Here is an 18,544-nt window from a genome sequence, read left to right as displayed (position 1 = left end):
ATTGGGGCAAGAGTTAAAGAAAGAGAAGTGAACAAAGTGATATCCCTTTTGTTTGTTTCAGTGTTAGCAGCTTTTCCATTAAATTCTAGTAGCATAATAATTGCTAAACATTTCATGTATTCCTACTTTTTGCCAATCACCATTCTGTATTATTGACAGGTATATATTTATTCACCCTTCATAATAATCTTGTGATGCAGGTATTATTTTGATCCCCATTTCACAGACAGGGAAACCGAGGCTTAAAGTTGATAACCTGCCCAATGTCAAGTCAAATAAATGGTAGGGTCAAGGTTTGAATATAGGCACATTATCTTGCATCTTGCTTTAACCCTACTGTCCTGATAAAGTCGTCCTCAGACAGCCTAATTTCAAAACCTTTGTTTACCGAACTTAAATATCTATTTGGAAAATACTTACTAATTTTTATATTTTAGTAGATATAAAGGGAAACAGTTATTACATGATATGGATATTGAAGCATTTAGAAGAAAATGCAGAATCGAAAAAAGAAGTGTGTCTATGGCCAGGGTGTAGGATGTTTGATGCCAGAAATAAGACAGACACACAAAAATGTATAAAGAAAGAAACTGCCTCCTTCTAGTCAGCTAGAATTATACACAAAGCATATTATCCTCAGAGAAGACCTCAAAGAAAAGGAAGAAGGACAACAGTTAAGGGGAAAGGTGAATTATTCCCTGTTTGTTCTAAATCTTGATGACTGGCTTGGTGACCTCTCTCCCCAGGCCAGGAGCCCAGTGAAACTTCGACAGTGACATTGCTTTGATATCTGTAGATCAACCCTTGGCCTCTTGGCATTGCATACTGGATATCTGTTAGAAGAATTCTTTGTAAGTGGCTATTAAAGATACCGTATTATAAAGCAGGCAAGACAACATCTCTGGACCAAGTTTGCCCTGGTTTAAAATAAAGATTGTTTGTGTCCTGTTGGAAATGTTATTAGATTTATTGTAAGGACAGCTGAGTTTAAATTTTGGCCTTTCCACTGATTATATATTTCATTTTCTGAAAGATCCCCAAACATTCCTCTAGGGTTTTTTTCTGGAGTATTTAAAAAAATTATAATGAATGACTAAGTTTTCATTATTCCACAGTTTAGTGTTACAGTGCCAAATCAGTGAAAGTATCATTTGCCTCCGTTTATTAAATGCTGAAAAATTAGATCATAACCTTTTTTCTCTCACTCAAGAATGCTATCATACATACAATGAGTGCACAGTTCAAGTTCACACACATCTATTAGCACATTATCTGCGTGAAGTACACTAAATGTTTGTAGGGCATCAGAAAGAAGAAAAAGAAAACAACAATACCATACAACAAAGCTATCATTCATTAAATATGTCATATCATTTTAAAATCTAATACTTGAAAGTATAGTATTTTGGGGCAATATGCATGGATAATGAAGGTCAGAAAAAACCCAAAATGACTTCATTCAAAAGGCAGTGGATTTCAGCTTTGTTGCTGCAATAATCTGAAGGCCAGATCACCTCTTACTGGCATCTTTTTTTTTAAATTTTTTTTTAACGTTTATTTATTTTTGAGACAGAGAGAGACAGAGAATGAACGGGAGAGGGTCAGAGAGAGGGAGACACAGAATCTGAAACAGGCTCCAGGCTCTGAGCTGTCAGCACAGAGCCCGACGCGGGGCTTGAACTCACTGACCGTGAGATCATGACCTGAGCCGAAGTCGGCCGCTTAACCGACTGAGCCACCCAGGCATCTGATTGGCATCTTAAATTAAACCCAGTTTGACTTTAAGAAACAGAAAGCTTTTGGTTCTGTACCCCATACAAAAAGTGCCTATGATAAGGCAAGCTTCCAAATATAGGGATTAAAGCATAATTGGTTGTCTTGTGAACTGGGGCTAGGCGAATGTAAGAAACGGGATCAGTTCTGGGTCTCCCAAGGGTCACAAATGTCATTGCTCCATCTTTCAGGGTCTGTGTGCTTTATTTCAGCTCTAATTATCTTGATACTACTTGTCTCATCTTTCACTGGCCTGGCGGCCATTGCTTAGACATGGTCCAATACCATGGCCCCCGGTTTGTTTCCCATTTGCCAACTTTTACCCCAAATCTCAACTGGGGAAACAGGTCTACTTCCAATGGGGCATGCGCATCTGAACCTGCAGTTCTGGAGAGGAGGAGGTGAGCAGCTCAGCCGTCACATTTTAATATAAACTTTATATTTGGAAAGGTTAAAACGTAGCCATTGTTTCATTATTCAAATCACAGAAACTAAATAAAACTCCACCAAACTTTACTGGGACACGAAAAGAATAGAATTAAAATTTAGGGACATACTGCACTGAAGTCTCCGTTTCTGTGCCTTTTAGTTCTGATTCAAGAGACAGTGAGAGTCATCCTGACTGATTTGTGCCAGCCAGTGAACCAATGGGTGTTGGGGCAGTGTTTTCCACTGACTGATGTTTTCCATGTTCTCCAGAGAAGAATCATGTGATACAAACTTGAACTATCCCTTCAACGGGCGATAGAGGTGTGTAGTTCCCAGAGAACATTTTAGGTGACCAGTTTCCCTCCCAAAACTGTTAACTAAGCAGGTGCAGTGATCAAATTTCATAAAAAGATACATTTTGAATTTAAATTTGAAGAAAGGGGTATAGCTTTAAATCAAGAATTGAGAAGATCGCATTCCGGGTAGGAGATATTTCAAAAACAAAAGCATCCCCAATGGACTTTATGCAGTGGGGACTTTATGCATTTTGAGGATAATGGGTATGCTAATGGTTTACAGCCCATTAGCTCTTGAGGTAGAGCCTGAAGCAGTTTTGGAACCAAAATCACAGATGCAATGGCTCCCAGGACCACTCTCTCTGCTGCCAAGGAACATTTCTGTTGGGAAAAAATTCTTCCCTGAAAGCTATCAAGTTTACAGTATATATTTACCATTAGGAAGGTATGGTTGGAGCCTGTTGGAAAGGAGGAAGCTACTGGCTTCCTCATTCTCTCAGCAGATTTTCTTCCAAACATGTTTTTCCAACTTGAAATGGAACAGATATACACTTATCTCTAATGTCTTTAAAATTTCCAAAAAAGAAAAAAAAATGTGCTGAGATAAACCTTTCCTTCCTTATTTCAAGGAAGTAACTTTTCCTTGGAAGCAAGAAGGTCAAATGGAGCAAAAAAGAAGAGGGGTGTGTGTGTGTGCGTGTGTGTGTGTGTGTGTGTGTGTGTTTGCGTGTGACTGCCTTAGGGGAGGACAGAGCACAGAAGAAAGAAGGAGGTTAGAGAGGGCAATAAAGGCCAGCTTATCTTTATAATTTTACCTCCTGGGGTCATTCCATGTGACCTCTTCCTAACATATCTTAAAAGATATGGGGGAAGGAAAGATGGTGTGAGGGGTTCCAAGATTCTAGGGAGATACAGAGGAAATCATTAACTTTATTTGGTGAAGCACAATGCTTCAGAAAACCATCGAGTTCCCAAGTGGGGGAAGAGAATGCTCCTTGGATTTCTTTTCCCCCAAGGCTGACATCCTTGTGCGATACTTACATGCTATGTTAGAATGAGTGACACAGAGGGATTATGTGCAGCACTTTTATGGCTCTCATTCATTTCTCCTGTTACATAGAGAAATGGAGGGTCTTTATCTCATGTAAATTTGTGACGAGGTCCTCCGCGCAGGCCTGCTGAGACAGCTCCCAGTGTGCCCATTCTGACTTCTCTCTGCCCTGTCTTCCAGGCCATCGTCGTCAGTTTATTTTGCCTTCAGGCTGAACAGGGCCTCTCCCTTCCTGTCCGTGCTTTGTCACTGCTCCGTCAACAAGTTATCAGCTCTCCTCTCTGCAGATCTCCTCCTTTGGCCTTGCTTTCAAATGCATACATATCCAGGGTTGTCCAGGGGCGTCCCATCTGCCTTGTGGAATCATCTATTGCTTATTCTGCAGGCTCGAGGAAGACTTTTTCACATTCCTTTTGGTTGTGGGCAACCTGGCTTTCAGAGGCCTCTGAGAGGGAGGAGAGCTGTTTCCCAGGGCTCACACAGGCCAGAAGTTATTGGCTTAGTGAAAGCTGTTACTTTGTTTTAAGAACCGGCATGAGTCTGTTATTGTTGGGTACCCCAGAGGCTAATCACTCAGAGGGAGTTTGATCCTGTCCTGTCTGAGAGAGAACACTGCAGAGCCTTTGTCTCCCCGCTGCCTTCCTACCACACAGCCTTGTACCTCCTGCCTGGGACTTCCCAGCATTCCCTGGCCCACCCTCCCTGGGGCCGAGCAAAACCTCACACAGGGAACTCACAGAGGTGGAAGGGGGAGGGGGCTTGAAATTTTAAAGTAAATTCATCAGGTTGTCTCAAAGTACAATAGTGTTATGGGTGTCCCTCAGTTTGTTTTCTGTCGCTCTATATTCATGCGAGTCTTGCTGTACAGGATTTTAAAGACATTTTTTTTTTCATTCCTCTATTGTGAAATGCAGTGTGCACTTAGAAAAAGTACATAAAGCATATTGGTTCAGGTTAATGAAATAGTGAAAAGCAAACAGCTACATACCTACCACTTTATTATTTAAAATGCTACTTTTTTCAGGCCCAAAACACAGTCCCTTCAAAACAGTCCCTTTTGACTTAGGGAAAGCAATTAGGGATATATAAGTAAAAATTTTAACTTGCTTTTAATATCTCGATGGTGCCATTGTTATTTTATGTTCCTACATTCTGCTGAGCGATCAACTCAATTACTTGCCTGAGAATCAACCACTCCATGATTACCCAGGACAGAATTTTTCTTCTAGGTTACCTTCCCTTATTAAACTGCTCTATTTCAGGACTTTGTCCTTCTTCTGCGAGACTTAACCTAGGAAAAGCAAACTGATCTTCATAGTAGGGTAGGAAAAACACGATTCTTGATATTTTTAAAGTAAACCAACTGCACATGTCCCAGCGAGTCTATGGATATTCCATGTGAATTACTTTTGGAGCGTTCAAAGTTACCCGTTACCATGAATACCTCTATAGACTGACTAAAGTGAAATCTTCTCACATTAATAGATATTTAATGTGTGCCCACTACATGCTAGGCATTGCTCTAGATAACTGAGCTGTGTGAGCAAAGAAACAAAGGTCCTTGCTCTTAGGGAGTTTATGTGATAGCAGTCAAGAAACGGGCTACGGGTGCCTGGGGTGGCTCAGTCCGTTGAGCACCTGACTCATGATTTTGGCTCAGGTCATGATCTCATGGTTCGTGGGATCGAGCCCCAAGAGAGGTTTTGCGATATCAGCATGGAGTCTGCGTGGGATTTTCTTTCTCTGCCCCTCCTGTACACGCGCATTCTTTCTCTCTCTCTCTCAAAATAAATAAATAAACGTTTAAAAAAACGTAGGAGGCTATAACAATAAACATAATATATACATAACTTACACAGTATGATAGAAAGTGAGGAGTGTTGTTGAAAAAAAGAAAACACAGAGCGGGGTTATAGAATCGGGAGTGCAGGGTGGGGGTGGGGGCAGAGTCCTGTATTCAATAGGCTTGTCAGGGTAAGTCTTTTTGAAAAGGTATGATCAAATTCTGGAAGAAGGTGGGGGAGTTAGTCATAGAGGTATCTCAGGGAGGAACATTCCAGAGAGGTAGAGGGAGTAGCTTAATCAAGGCCGTCAGATGATGACATTATAAGGGTGTCGGAGGAAAGGCAAGAAGGCCAGAGCACAATTGCTGGAGTGGAGTGAGGAGTGGTGTAGCTGGAGGTGAGTTCAGAGATCCGGGATCCATTTCACATCGGGCCTTGTGGGTCACTTTAGGAAAATGGTGAGCCCTGCCAGGATTTCCAGTACAGAAAGGCATGATCTGGTTAACTCGTTAAATAGGTGTGCCAGTAATGAAGCTACTGCCTCCCAGTTCCAAACTCAGCCCTCTCACCTTGGCCTCGTGATGCTGGGGTTGAGACTCTGCAAACCAACTATCTGCTTTGCCTGGTTGCTCTGTTAGATTCTGCCCATAGGCTGCTAGAGTGGAGGGGGAAGAAGGGACTTCCTGCTTCCGGTTTGCTTCCTGTTCCCATAGCAGCATAGTCCCTCCCTTGGTAGCCACCTGCGGCTTCCAGTACCCACAGGACTAGCCCAACTCAATCTCAGGAACACCAGCACCTGCTGGTCACCACCCATCCTTAAAGGTCTGAGTTACTATGTGGTAACATTTTCAACCTCTTTCCTCTATTCCCCAGTCATGGCAGCTGCATCCTGTTCTTTCTACCTCCATCATACCTCTTTTTTGCCTTTTCAATGACTCAGTTAACAACTTTATATCCAGTTAGCAAATACTTATATTAAATTCTCCCTGTTAACAGAACGGGTGTGATCCCAGTACTCCCCCCCCCCCCCCCCCCCCCCCCCCCGCCCCGGGCAAGGAGGAGAATGGATTTGCCGTCAACCAAGATGAAGGGAGCTGTGAATGGAGCAGATTTGAAGGGAAATTTCAAAAATCCAGCACTGGTGGGGCGCCTGGCGGCTTAGTTGGTTAAGCGTCGGACTGTTCATTTCGGCTCGGGTTAGGATCTCATGGTTTGTGAGACTGAGCCCCCGTCGGGCTCGATACTGACAGCACTGAGCCTGCTTGGGATTCCCTTTCTCTCTCTCCCTCCTCTCTCTGCCCCTTCCCTGCTCTCTCTCTCTCTCTCTCTCTCTCTCAAAATAAATACACTTAAAAAAAAAAAATCCAGGGGCGCCTGGGTGGAGCAGTCGGTTAAGCGTCCGACTTCAGCCAGGTCACGATCTCGCGGTCCGGGAGTTCGAGCCCCGCGTCAGGCTCTGGGCTGATGGCTCAGAGCCTGGAGCCTGTTTCCGATTCTGTGTCTCCCTCTCTCTCTGCCCGTCCCCCGTTCATGCTCTGTCTCCTTCTGTCCCAAAAATAAATAAACATTGAAAAAAAATTTAAAAAAAAATCCAGCTTTGGACACGTTGCTTAGATATAAATAGAGATGTCAAGTAGGCAGTTGGATATCACCACAGAGCTAATTTTCATTCCTTTCTATATAGCCTTTGGTCATGATCACACCTTTTGTTACACTAGGAATGTTCACTGAATGATTTACGTTCTTCATGTTAAATTAATTTTAAGGATTTAAATCATTTGGCTAAGAACACAGATGTCAGCATTAGACAGAACTTGGTTTGAATCCTGGCTCTTTGGTTGATCTGTGATATTGAATAAGATATTTAACCTCTTGAAGCCTTAATTTCATGAACTGTAAACACAGGGGTGATAATGCCAAAGTTTAACAGTAATTCAAAAGTACAAATTAAATGATATGCAGTGGGGAGCACACAGTCCTCTTTGAGAGCGAAATGTCCCCCTCAGTTTCCTTATCTGTAACATGGGGATAATATCTATTTTATAGGCTTTTGGGGGGGGGGCGGTTTACATCCGAACAACTCATGTAAATCACGTTACACAGTCTTCTCAGCAGGCACCCAATAAATTTGATTTTCATTCTTGGCATACTATTTCATCTAATCCTCATAACCTCTCTCTCTCATTTACAAATTTAACAGCATTTTTCAAAACATGTTCCATAAAGCATTAATTCCAGAGGAAGTTAATAGGGGTAAGCACAATAACAGAAAGCCACGAACGTTTGTTTAAGGAAGAGTAGCTAGGGTGTTTGGCTGTGCAGATTATGATCAACATGAAACTGTATTTTTATCCCTGACCTACCCCTTACACTGAATTTCATGAGGGTACTCCTTTTCGGGCTGCGGACTGACTACTTTGACAGGCCAATAACTTGTTTGCTCATTCTTAGTAACAGGCGGTATCCCTCATTTTAAGTCGTAAGCGTCACATATTGTGAGTTTCAGGACCCATATTATGACGTCTGGTCCCAGGCAGTCGGCAACAAAGCACACATCCTGACTGGTCTGTAGTTAGGTATCTCCGCCTTCTAGAGTCCTTTGCCCTTCTTACTCACTACCCCCACCCCCCCTTTGGCCAGAGGAAGCTCTTCTGGGATCAACCGAAGGGTCCCAAAGAGTGACAGCATATTTTCCAATGGACTGTTTTTCCTTCCAAAGTTAAGTCAGAGGAACACATTTGTTAAGTATCTCTGATTAAATCCAATGAATCACTTCCTCGTTATCGGGCCCTAGACACTTGGGACCCAGATATGGTCATTCCCTGCTACCAGGAAGCACCAACTTAGGTTTCAGGGAAGAGAGAAATTGCTTCTAGGTGGTGGTGTTTGTGAGAGAGTACAGCATTCAGATTAAGGTCACACACTCTGTACCCAAGTCCTAGCCCTACTTCTTGCGAGTGGGGAGTGTGAACAAGTGCCCCAGCCTCTCTGAGCCTGACTTCCATCTCTGAAATGGGGACACAAACAGAACTGTGTGGGGATCAAAGGAGTTGACACATGTAAAAGACTCAGGCTAGAGGCTGATATAGTTCAGACGCTTGGTGGTAGCTGTTAATATTAGCAAAGTGCCCATTTGGGTAGAAGAAACAAAGGAACCTCATAGTTAACTGCTGAGCTGGGTGTTACTGCTAAAGTGTGAAGCGGGGGTTGAGAAAGTGACAGCGTAAGTCACAGAAGTCAAGACAGATACTGCAGAAGAGGGAAGAATGGACCCGGGCCTTAACGGAGAAATTTATGCTACGTCTGTGTTCTTTGTTTTGCTTTTGTTTATTTATTTATTTATTTTGAACGAGGACCAAGAGAGCCACGGGTAACAACCCTGTCGAGAAAGAGGCAGCCATTTCTGTTTCTACTTTTCTGGAGGTCCATGTAATTACCTTCTGAGTGGAAAACTGGCTTTAGTCTGTTGCTGAGCGGGTGGGATGTTATCTTGTCATGGCTGTTCTTTAACTATAGATCTTTTGTTCATTATCCTAAGTTAATTTTTTTTTTTATTGTTTCACAAAGAACATAGGCATGATTCTCCTTTCTGCATTTGGTATTTATATCACTAGCCTTATTATATAATGTAGCTTTTGAAATAATTTCAATTTGAATCAAGTTCTTATTTTCTTTGAGCTACTAGTTTCCAAAACCATAACGGCAATACCAATTGACATATAATTTTAGAGGCTGCCATAAAATGCAAAAGAAAGGATCAGATATTGAGTATTCACTACCCAAAAAAGATTACTGTAATTATTTCTTTTTTTTTTTTTTAAAGACATGACTAGGAACTTGGATGAGACACTTATCAGTGCAAATGATCAATGAGATAAACAAAAATCATTCATTGAAAAGGATCATTGCTTATCACTCATACTTTCAGAAATGAAGAGAAGCATTCCAGTTTTGTGGATTTACTTCTCCTGTAATTCACTGTGCTTTTAAAATGAGAAGCTTGGCAGCACAGAAATTTAGACTCACATTTCTATCTATAAATCACCAGTTTGTCCTCTATGTTGACAGTTTCTGTACCAAATTGAAGGATTTCAAAGTGTTCCAGCAACAAAATGTAAGAAATTGCAGGACACATAAATTTCCAGTGTTTTCTACCTACGTCAGCAACATCGTTTTAGCAAAATACAGACAAGGGTACTGAAGTGCCAAGATGGAAAACTAAACTAAAATAAGGTAAATACCAAAACAGAATTCAAATAAGGGGTATTCGTGGATAATCCAACTAATTATTTGGAGACGCCATTCTGGCTGAAGGAGCTGCCTGCTAGTTAGCTAAATGAAGGCTAGTTAAGCTGGAAACGTAAAAGAAAAGGTGCAGAGTTTAAAATCAAGGATCAGATTCTTAAAAGTCCCATTTTGAGCAAACGTCGTATCTTCCATCAGTCAACTAGTAAGCTGTCACAATGACGTGGGCCAAACACTTTGTGAATCATGAGGGAGAAAAACAAGTTGAATCAACTTTGGGCCTGCCCTCAAGGAGCTTATAACTTGGTAGTTTTGTGATTGGAAACATTAAAACAACTTTTTTAAAGTGTAAGATGCAAATGGAGGTGTACTTAATGCAATTAGGAAACTATGGGACCACCAGCCTAACCGTCTCCGGGATCTAAGAAGAAATGTTCTCACCACCATTTTCCTCACAAATTTAACAGGAGTATCTGTGTTGCCTTTGGTGACCCTTAAATGGAGCAAGCCAACTTTTTCATGAATAGCCTATTCACACACAAGGATCTGGACCTTTATATTGACTTTTACCATTTCTAATTATTTTTTACAAGTGATACAAAAGGGGGAGGGTGGTGAGAAAGGAAAAGAATTTTTAAAATCAACTCCTGAAAAATGACATAGTTTCACTTTTCTCTTTCATTTAATTTAAGTGCCTTGGCCATCGCCTTTATATTGTACTTATTTGTAACGATCAGTTAAATTGATGGATAGCAGAAATAGTAAATGTAATAGATTGTGCTTAATATTTTGCTCTTGAGCTAATGTTCTTCCAAATTAGTTAGGTTGAAATGATTATGTCTTCCTTTACAACTGCCTCAAATTCTAAAAAATCCTTGTACCTAGATTAAGGACACTGAAAGGAAATGTAGCAGGAGGAACGGGCTGAGTGTTATAGAGAGTAATATCGTAATGCATTGTTATTGCTTTATTGATTGGAGTGGATCTTTTCTCTTGTTCATTTTCATAGGCGCTCCCATTGTGACAGCAATCGTGAAAACTGCAATATCTCTCTTATTCACAGACCTCTGTTTAGCGGAAATCTTAAATCTTGCTATAAAGCGTTTTCGACCAAATATGAATTATTTTTTGGAGAGCTGACAATAATTCCTTTGCCTCCTAGGTATTCTTCGTAGCGTACCGAATTTAAATGCTTTGGAAAAATAAGATAAAAAGAGAGAGAGGCAATCCATAAAAGACTCTTAAACACAGAGAACAAACTGAGGGTTGCTGGAGGGGAGGTGGGAGGGGGATGGGCTAAATGGGTGATGGGCTTCAAGGAGGGCACTTGTTGGGATGAGCACTGGGTGTTATATGTGAGTGATGAATCACTAAATTCTATTCCTCAAACCATTATTACACTATATGTTAACTAACTTGGATTTAAATTTACAAAATAAAAAATAAATAAATGCTTCGGTTGAAAAACGTATATATTTTAGATATATATGTTATATTTATAATATATCAAATGTATGTTCTGTGGTTCATATGACTAGAGATTCCTGCTGAGGATAATTGAACAGACTTGTTATTTAAAAGATCACAATAATGAAAATGGACATTAAAAACCATGGAGTGGGCTTCAAGAGGGCATCTGCTACAGAGAGCATTTCTAGGCTTTATATTCACATTAAAACAGACGAGCCACAGAAGGAAGGTGGGAACTCTGGTTTGCGGGCAAAATCAACAATAGCATTTTCACAATCACTGTTCTCCCTTTGAATCCATGCTTTTCTTCAGACTTTCTGAAAACCACCAGGGCTTTCTTTATTCATCTCCTGGCTCTGTTTGTGGTTTGCAGAGGTGTCATTGTTCTTAGCCACATCCTGTTTTCCCTTAGATGGCCTTTTAGGTTCAGTGGGAGTAACTAGAAGGTCAGCTTTGTTGTCTTTTATGATGGACAAAAACACTATAGTTCAGGAAAACCAGACGCCAACCTCGAACGGCTTCTTTGGGTTTGCAGTTTTGCAACTGAACTTTATTTCCCACTGACAGTAATTACTGCAAAAACGCACGGGTGCTGGGTTGGGGGATGGCATTTCTCGTATTTAGAAGGAGGTAGAATTATTTGTGCTCAGTAGTAGTTGGTTTGCTTTTAAGTATAACTCAATTCGCAATTTATCCTCCCCCCCCTCCCCCCCCCCCCCCCACCGAATGGTGACCTGTCTCAGGAAAATATTTGGGGGAAAGGAGTTTGCCTTGTCTCTGCCAGACTGTTAGATGTTCTTCCGGGTGTTCTGTCAGCTGAGGGGCACCAGGACAGGCACCGCTGTGGAGCATGGCTGCTGGCTACGACAGACCTCGGGAAAAGTGTGTGAACGTGGGTAGGTCTCTTCACCCTTCCGGCTGCGTCCCTGCCGTCTCACCACTCCACGCAATTATTTTAGACGGCGTAACATGAGCGATGGTATTTAAAATGGCACACGACATACGATTTTCCACCTGGTTCAAGAACCAGGCACAGCCTTGGCAGTCTGTTGGCCTGCTCACCCGGGCGCACAGCCTTGCAGCCTTTGTGTCTGTGACTCCCTTACTCAGTGTAGGGAAGCTCCCACCTCAACACAGTCTTCCTCTAGGCCTCCATCAGTCTCATTCTTCCCATGGCACGTTTCCCCGAATCTGAGTTAAACACCGGGTGGGCTTTGCCTCTCCAAGGTCCTAAGGAAGAGACCAAAGTGGTCCCTGACCACCCAACCCACCCACCCCTGAGACCAGACCTCTTGGGTATCTCTTTATCAGTGGAGGTTTGAGATATCTATTTTATTCTTCTAAATGTCCAGTGGGAACTCTTGGGTCGAACTCCCATTTTTCCCGAAGACCAACACGACTTTTCAGATTTTTTTAATCTTAATACTTAAAGAGAAGTTTTGTGCTCGTCCTCTAACATGCACATCACCATTATTAGCACAACCCGTTCCTTTCTTTGATGCCTCCCAACTCTCCTGCAAGCCCGAAACAAAAACATAAACTAAAAATGCCCGACACTTCTTAATGGCTCCTCCTCTGGCTGTATAAAGCCTCAGCCAAAGCTTTGAAAATACTTCCTGAGTTTCTGACTGGGTGGGTATGGTTATGCATTTTCCTTTTCCCAGTTGCATTTGCAAGGAAAGCCATTTGTGAGTTTGCACAGTTTACAACAGATTAATTTCTGTATGCTTGATGGTGTGTGGGCAGAGTATCAAGCTTGAAATGTTCTAGAAGGCCTGGGTGAAAATTGCACCTTAACTATTTACTTGCTGTTTAATTTCACAGTTTTCTTAAATCCTTAGTAGATCCAGTTTCCTTTTGTGTAAAATATTAGCCACAGTGCTCATCTCATGGTTCTATTAAGGTTCAATGAGATCATTTAAATGAGAACGGGGGCCCCTGTGTGACTCGGTTGGTTAAGTGTCCCACTTCAGCTCAGATCATGATCTCAGGGTTCGTGGGTTCGAGCCCCACATCGGGCTCTGTGCTGACAGCTCAGAGCCCGGAGCCTGCTTCGGATTCTGTGTCTCCCTCTCTCTCTGCCCCTCCTCCATTTGCATTCTGTCACTCTCTCTTTCTCTCTTTCTCTCTCTCTCTCAAAAATAAATAAATATTTTTAAAAATTTTTAAAAAAATAAATGAGAGCAGTTAACATAAGGCCTGGGTAAGGGCTCGATAAATATTGAACGGTGAATCTATATTTGGTTTTGCTGTATGATGATAGGTTATTTCTAACCTAATGAACGCAAACTTTAAATCAGATTACTAACAACTTGCAATTCTGACCGTGTTTCCATTTTCTCCCTAATCTGACAATGCCATGTGGTATTAGAGCTTTTACTTCCACATGCAATTTTTTTTTTAGAACTTCAATAACAATAATAATTGATGGGATCGTAATCAATCATATCGCATAGGCAGATATTGGGTTATGATCATTTCACTTGAATTTTTACGCAGGGACTCTTCTGGGAACACATGATTAATTTTCCTCATTTGCTACTTATAATGACAGGACTAGTCCCCACTTAGCGAGCCAATAAATAACTGTGGTTAGGCGACTGGAAGATTAAGTACCTAATATACATTATCTCATTTAATCCCCGCTTCAGCTCTACGATGTTGAGAATTGTAACATTGTTTTACAGAGTGGGACGCTGAACCTCAGAGAAATTGAAGAGCTGGCATGGGTTTTCACAGCTGGAAAGTGGGAGGGCTTTATGTGAAGCCATTTCTGACACCTATGCTGAAGCATCTAATAACTACACTAAACAGTGCACAAATCTCACCACCTCCGTGATTTCCTCTGATGGTATTCTCTTCCCATAACAATTTATTCTGCCTTCTCACGACCAAGCCCAGCTGACTCCCTGATCTACTGCGAGAGAAACATGGCATTCCCAGATGGTGACCAGCTTTGCCTCCAGACTTCCCCGTAAGGAGACCGCGTGCTTCCACTCTGGGCACTGAAATCCGGGTTGCAGTAGTCACACAAGACCATGCGTGTCAGGATCCTGCCTTCGGTAATACTGGGACAAGACCTTTCAACTAGAGTTATTGTAAAACAACAGAAAAAAAAAAAAAAAAAACATTGAGGGTGAACCCACGCTCTGGTGCCCAAGGGTCAGCTTGAGGGAAATTCTCACCAGCCAGGCTGAAATGTCAACCTGACTGCAACACACGGGGAGGGGAGATGATAACATTTCTAGTCAAATGTGGCTGAAGAGCACGGTCTCTTCTTTGGTCTCATTAAAAAAAAAAAAAAAAAAAAATCATCGTCTGCTGTTGGTATCCTCCTTTGTTTTCCGTCCATCTTGCTGTGCGACACCACTCCGATCCAAATGCCATGTTCTTCGGGCAGGACTTCTAAAAGCCAATCCTCTGCCTGTTTAAAAAGGTTTTTTTTTAGCGGTTATTTATTTATTTAAATTTGTGTGAAATATGATCATTTATTTTTGCGAGAGAGAAAGCGAGGGAGTGGGGAAGGGGCAGAGAGCCAGAGGAAGGCACGGAACCCAAAGCAGGCTCCAGGCTCCGAGCTGTCAGCGCACAGCCCGACGCGGGGCTCGAACCCACGAACCGGGAGATCATGACCTGAGCCCAAGTCGGACGCATAACCGACTGAGCCACCCAGGCGCCCCTAATGTTTACTTATTTTTGAAAGAGAAAGAGACGGAGTGAGAGAGAGAGAGAGAGAAAGAGCGAGAGAACGAGCGGGAGAGGGGCGGCGAGAGGGAGACAGAGGGTCCAAAGCGGGCTCCGCGCTATGAACGCAGAGCCCGATGCAGGGCTCGAACCCAGGAGCCACGACCAGAGCGGAAATCAAGAATGGGCTGCGTAACTGACTGAGCTACCCACGGTCCCGACCCTCTGCCTGTTTCAAAGCAATGCCTCAAAACGCTCAGCCTTCAAATACAGTTGCCTCAAGAACTTTTTACACAGCTCTAATTACTTTTTACCTGGCTTTGTAGACACGTGTAAGGTTCGCTTTCTTCTAGGGCCTACTGCAGGGGCATGCTATGTGAAAGTGCTTTCTGTTTCTCAGATCTTAGGGCCGGCTGTGATAACGGTCATAAAGACCACTCTGACTTTCAGCTGACAGGGACACTTTCCCTCACTCTTCATAATTTTTTTACTCCATTCTACTTCCTGTAGTCCAGCGTCAGAAATCCCCTCTGTCTCCGGAACCCTGGGACGTGCTGGTTCTTTCCTTGACCGTGTCCTCACCCAGTGTGCTGTATTATCACATAAAAATCCCTGAGCTAGTCGGTGTCTTAATTCTTTCCGCTATAATGTAATCTAAATTTGAGACTCACAACCGAACAAAACTGGACATTTAACCCAGTCGGGAATAGGATAGGTCTTCATAAACAGGTGCACTACTGAAAAAAAAAAAAACAAAACTTAGATTTGACTACATAAAAACTTCAGCATTCTGTGTTCAGTAGTGACAACTGAGTAATCATAAACAAAATAATTAGGCAAATGAGAAACTGACAGACATCTTTGCCACTTCGAATACACGAGTTCTAACAAATTAGTGAGAACAATGCAAGTGGACTGTGAGAGAGTAGTCAAAGAACATGAAGAGACCGGGGAGCAAAAAAGGAACTTTAAGATACTGACTACACGCAAAATGTCTGACTCTATCAGAAATGAGAGCAATAAAAGTATTTCACTTATGAAAATAGAGGTAAACTTGTATATCTACATATATATCTTTGAGGATGAAGAAATAGGGGTGCTCACCCCGGTGGTGAGAATGATCATGGTACAGCTTGTCTGGATGCCATTAATTTTTTTTTTTAATACTCATTTCTTTTTGAGAGAGAGAGGAGGGAAGGGCAGAGAGCAAGGGAGACACAGACTCTGAAGCAGGCTCCAGGCTCTGAGTTGTCAGCACAGAGCCTGGCGCAGGGCTCAAACCCACAGACCGTGAGACCATGACCTGAGCCAAAGTGGGATGCTTAACCGACTGAGCCACCCAGATGCCTCTGGATGCCATTTGAAAATAGTCTTGCAAATTGCTAAATATGTTCTTGCCACTTGGTCCAGTAACTCACTGTAAAAAATGATTCTGAGAAAAGAATCTGGGACGCACATTGGAAAATGTAAGTTGCAGACTTAATTATTATTATTATTTTCCATATAGTTTATTGTCAAATTGGTTTCCATACAACACCCAGTGCTCATCCCAACAGGTGCCCTCCTCAATGTCCATCACCCATTTTCCCCTCTCCTCCACCCCCCCCTTCCACCCTCAGTTTGTTCTCTGTATTTAAGAGTCTCTTATGGTTTGCCTCCCTCCCTCTCTGTTTGTAACTATTTTTTTTCCCTTTCCCTTCCCCCATGGTCTTCTGTTAAGTTTCTCAACATCCGCATATGAGTGAAAACACATGGTATCCGTCTTTCTCTGCCTGACTTATTTCACTTAGCATAATACCCTCCAGTTCCATCCACGTTGCTGCTAATGGTCAGATTTCATTCTTTCTCATTGCCAAGTAGTATTCCACTGTGTATATAAACCACATCTTCTTTATCCTTCCATCAATTGATGGCAGACCTAATTATAACAGTGAAAATTTGAAAATAATATGTGTTCAGATGAAAGGAAAGGAGTCTGTACATAAGGAGGGAAGATCTAAAACAATTTCAAACCATGCTTTAGAACAATATTTAGTGCTACAGGATAATGCTGACTTTGAACTGCCAAGTGAGAAGAGATGTTACAGAATAGTACTTGTAATGAGATGCTAGCTGGAGGAAGTTGCAAATATAGATACGAATATGCACAGAAAAGAAACAAATACTCCAAAATATTAATAAAAATGAACTTTTAATGGGTATTGAGATTTAGCACTGATTTTTATTTTCGGGTGGTACTGTTTTTCATCTATGGCCATTTACGACTTGGGAAAAGATGAATATATTTTAAAAATATATTTTTTTGTTTTAAAGACTTTGTACCTTATCAAAATTACGAGGATGCAATGCACTTTCGATGAGTATTTTCCTTACTTGTTATCCAGATGTCTTCATTAATATTTCTAGATTTCTAGAATAAATCTATTTTATTCTTCTTTTGTTTCCAGAATATGTTCATGAACCTGTATTTCTCACTCTGAACTCAGAAATAAGGTTAAAGATAGCCATCACCTTCTTCTTTTATGCAGGCAGCAGAACATATTTTTAATAGTCCTGTTTTAAATCCCTCTTGCTAGAAACATTTATTTAACCTCTAACTCTGCTCTACTGAGACGTTTTTGTTTACACCAGGTTAGACCTTGACCTTCCCACCCCTATCCTCAGAGGGAATTGTTGTTGTTGTTGTTGTTGTGCTTTCAAAAAGATTTGATTGAAATTGTTTTGGCTGATTCTTTTAGGTTTGGAAACAGCCAAAAGCAACTTTACTTTGGACTGTTTGGGGAAACTTTATTTTTTCCTCCTCTGGCTCAAGGAGATTTCATTATGAAAGTGTAATTATACAGTCAGTGAGTAAAGAAGGTGTCAGAAATGCCCCCCACCAAGCTTGAGTGGTAAATATCATCCATTGTCATTGTTTACAACTTATCAGCTGTCTCCTGTTTCCTTGGAGGCATGACATCACCAGAGTGAGGAGCTTTACCTGGGCCCATCATCACCTTCCAATTTGTTAGGATGAGGCTTGGGTCCAGTTGTAGGCAACTAGCATCTGGTAGCCTCCCATAGAGACATCCTCAAATACTTCTCGAGGATTTTGGAAGAGATGTGAAGAACTTTCTTTCTGCAGGAATGCCAGGAGTAGGTACAGATGTTTTTAACTTATTCCATGAAAAGTGAGAATATTGTAGCTATGGTTAACGTATTTAGGTATATACAGGAAAAATGTAAGAGGGAAGAATGAGGCCAAATAATTTCCACCCACCTCTCAGCCCCCAGACTCAGAAAATATTCTGAAGGTTGCCACTATATCTACAGATTTCCCATGTATCACAGACCCCTCCCCGGCATACAGGGCAATAGCAGAGGCCACAATGGCCACACTGCTCTGATCCCCTCTTCCTGTTGTGGGCTCTCCTGACCAATTATGACTGAGAATGTTTCAGGTATACTCAGGGATACCGTCCTCTCGATTACCACATGGTGCTCGTATTTTTTCCTCTCTAATTCTGCCTCCTGTGGTGATGTTTGGCCTTGATGACCCTGATGACCTTGAAGCATACTGAGGACCAAGGTCAGTTCAGCATGATGTGGGCACCGACAGAGCTAGCTCATGCAGGACCAGGTGGTTTCTCAGCATGGTAACTGCCCAAGCTCTGGACTTGGACAACCAAGTCTCCACAGTTTACTAGTTGAGTGAGTGACGTTGGATTCTTAACCTCTGTGGTAGCGTTTACCGGCTGTCTCCCACTATTGACAGACTCCTTCACCAGCAGAATTCAGAGCAATGTGCCCAGCAAAAACATGACCTTCACTAA

Source organism: Prionailurus viverrinus, chromosome D4 (assembly GCF_022837055.1).
Source record: "Prionailurus viverrinus isolate Anna chromosome D4, UM_Priviv_1.0, whole genome shotgun sequence".
Classification (NCBI taxonomy): domain Eukaryota; kingdom Metazoa; phylum Chordata; class Mammalia; order Carnivora; family Felidae; genus Prionailurus; species Prionailurus viverrinus.
The sequence above is the reverse complement of the archived record's forward strand: the minus strand, read 5'-3'. Positions refer to the sequence as shown.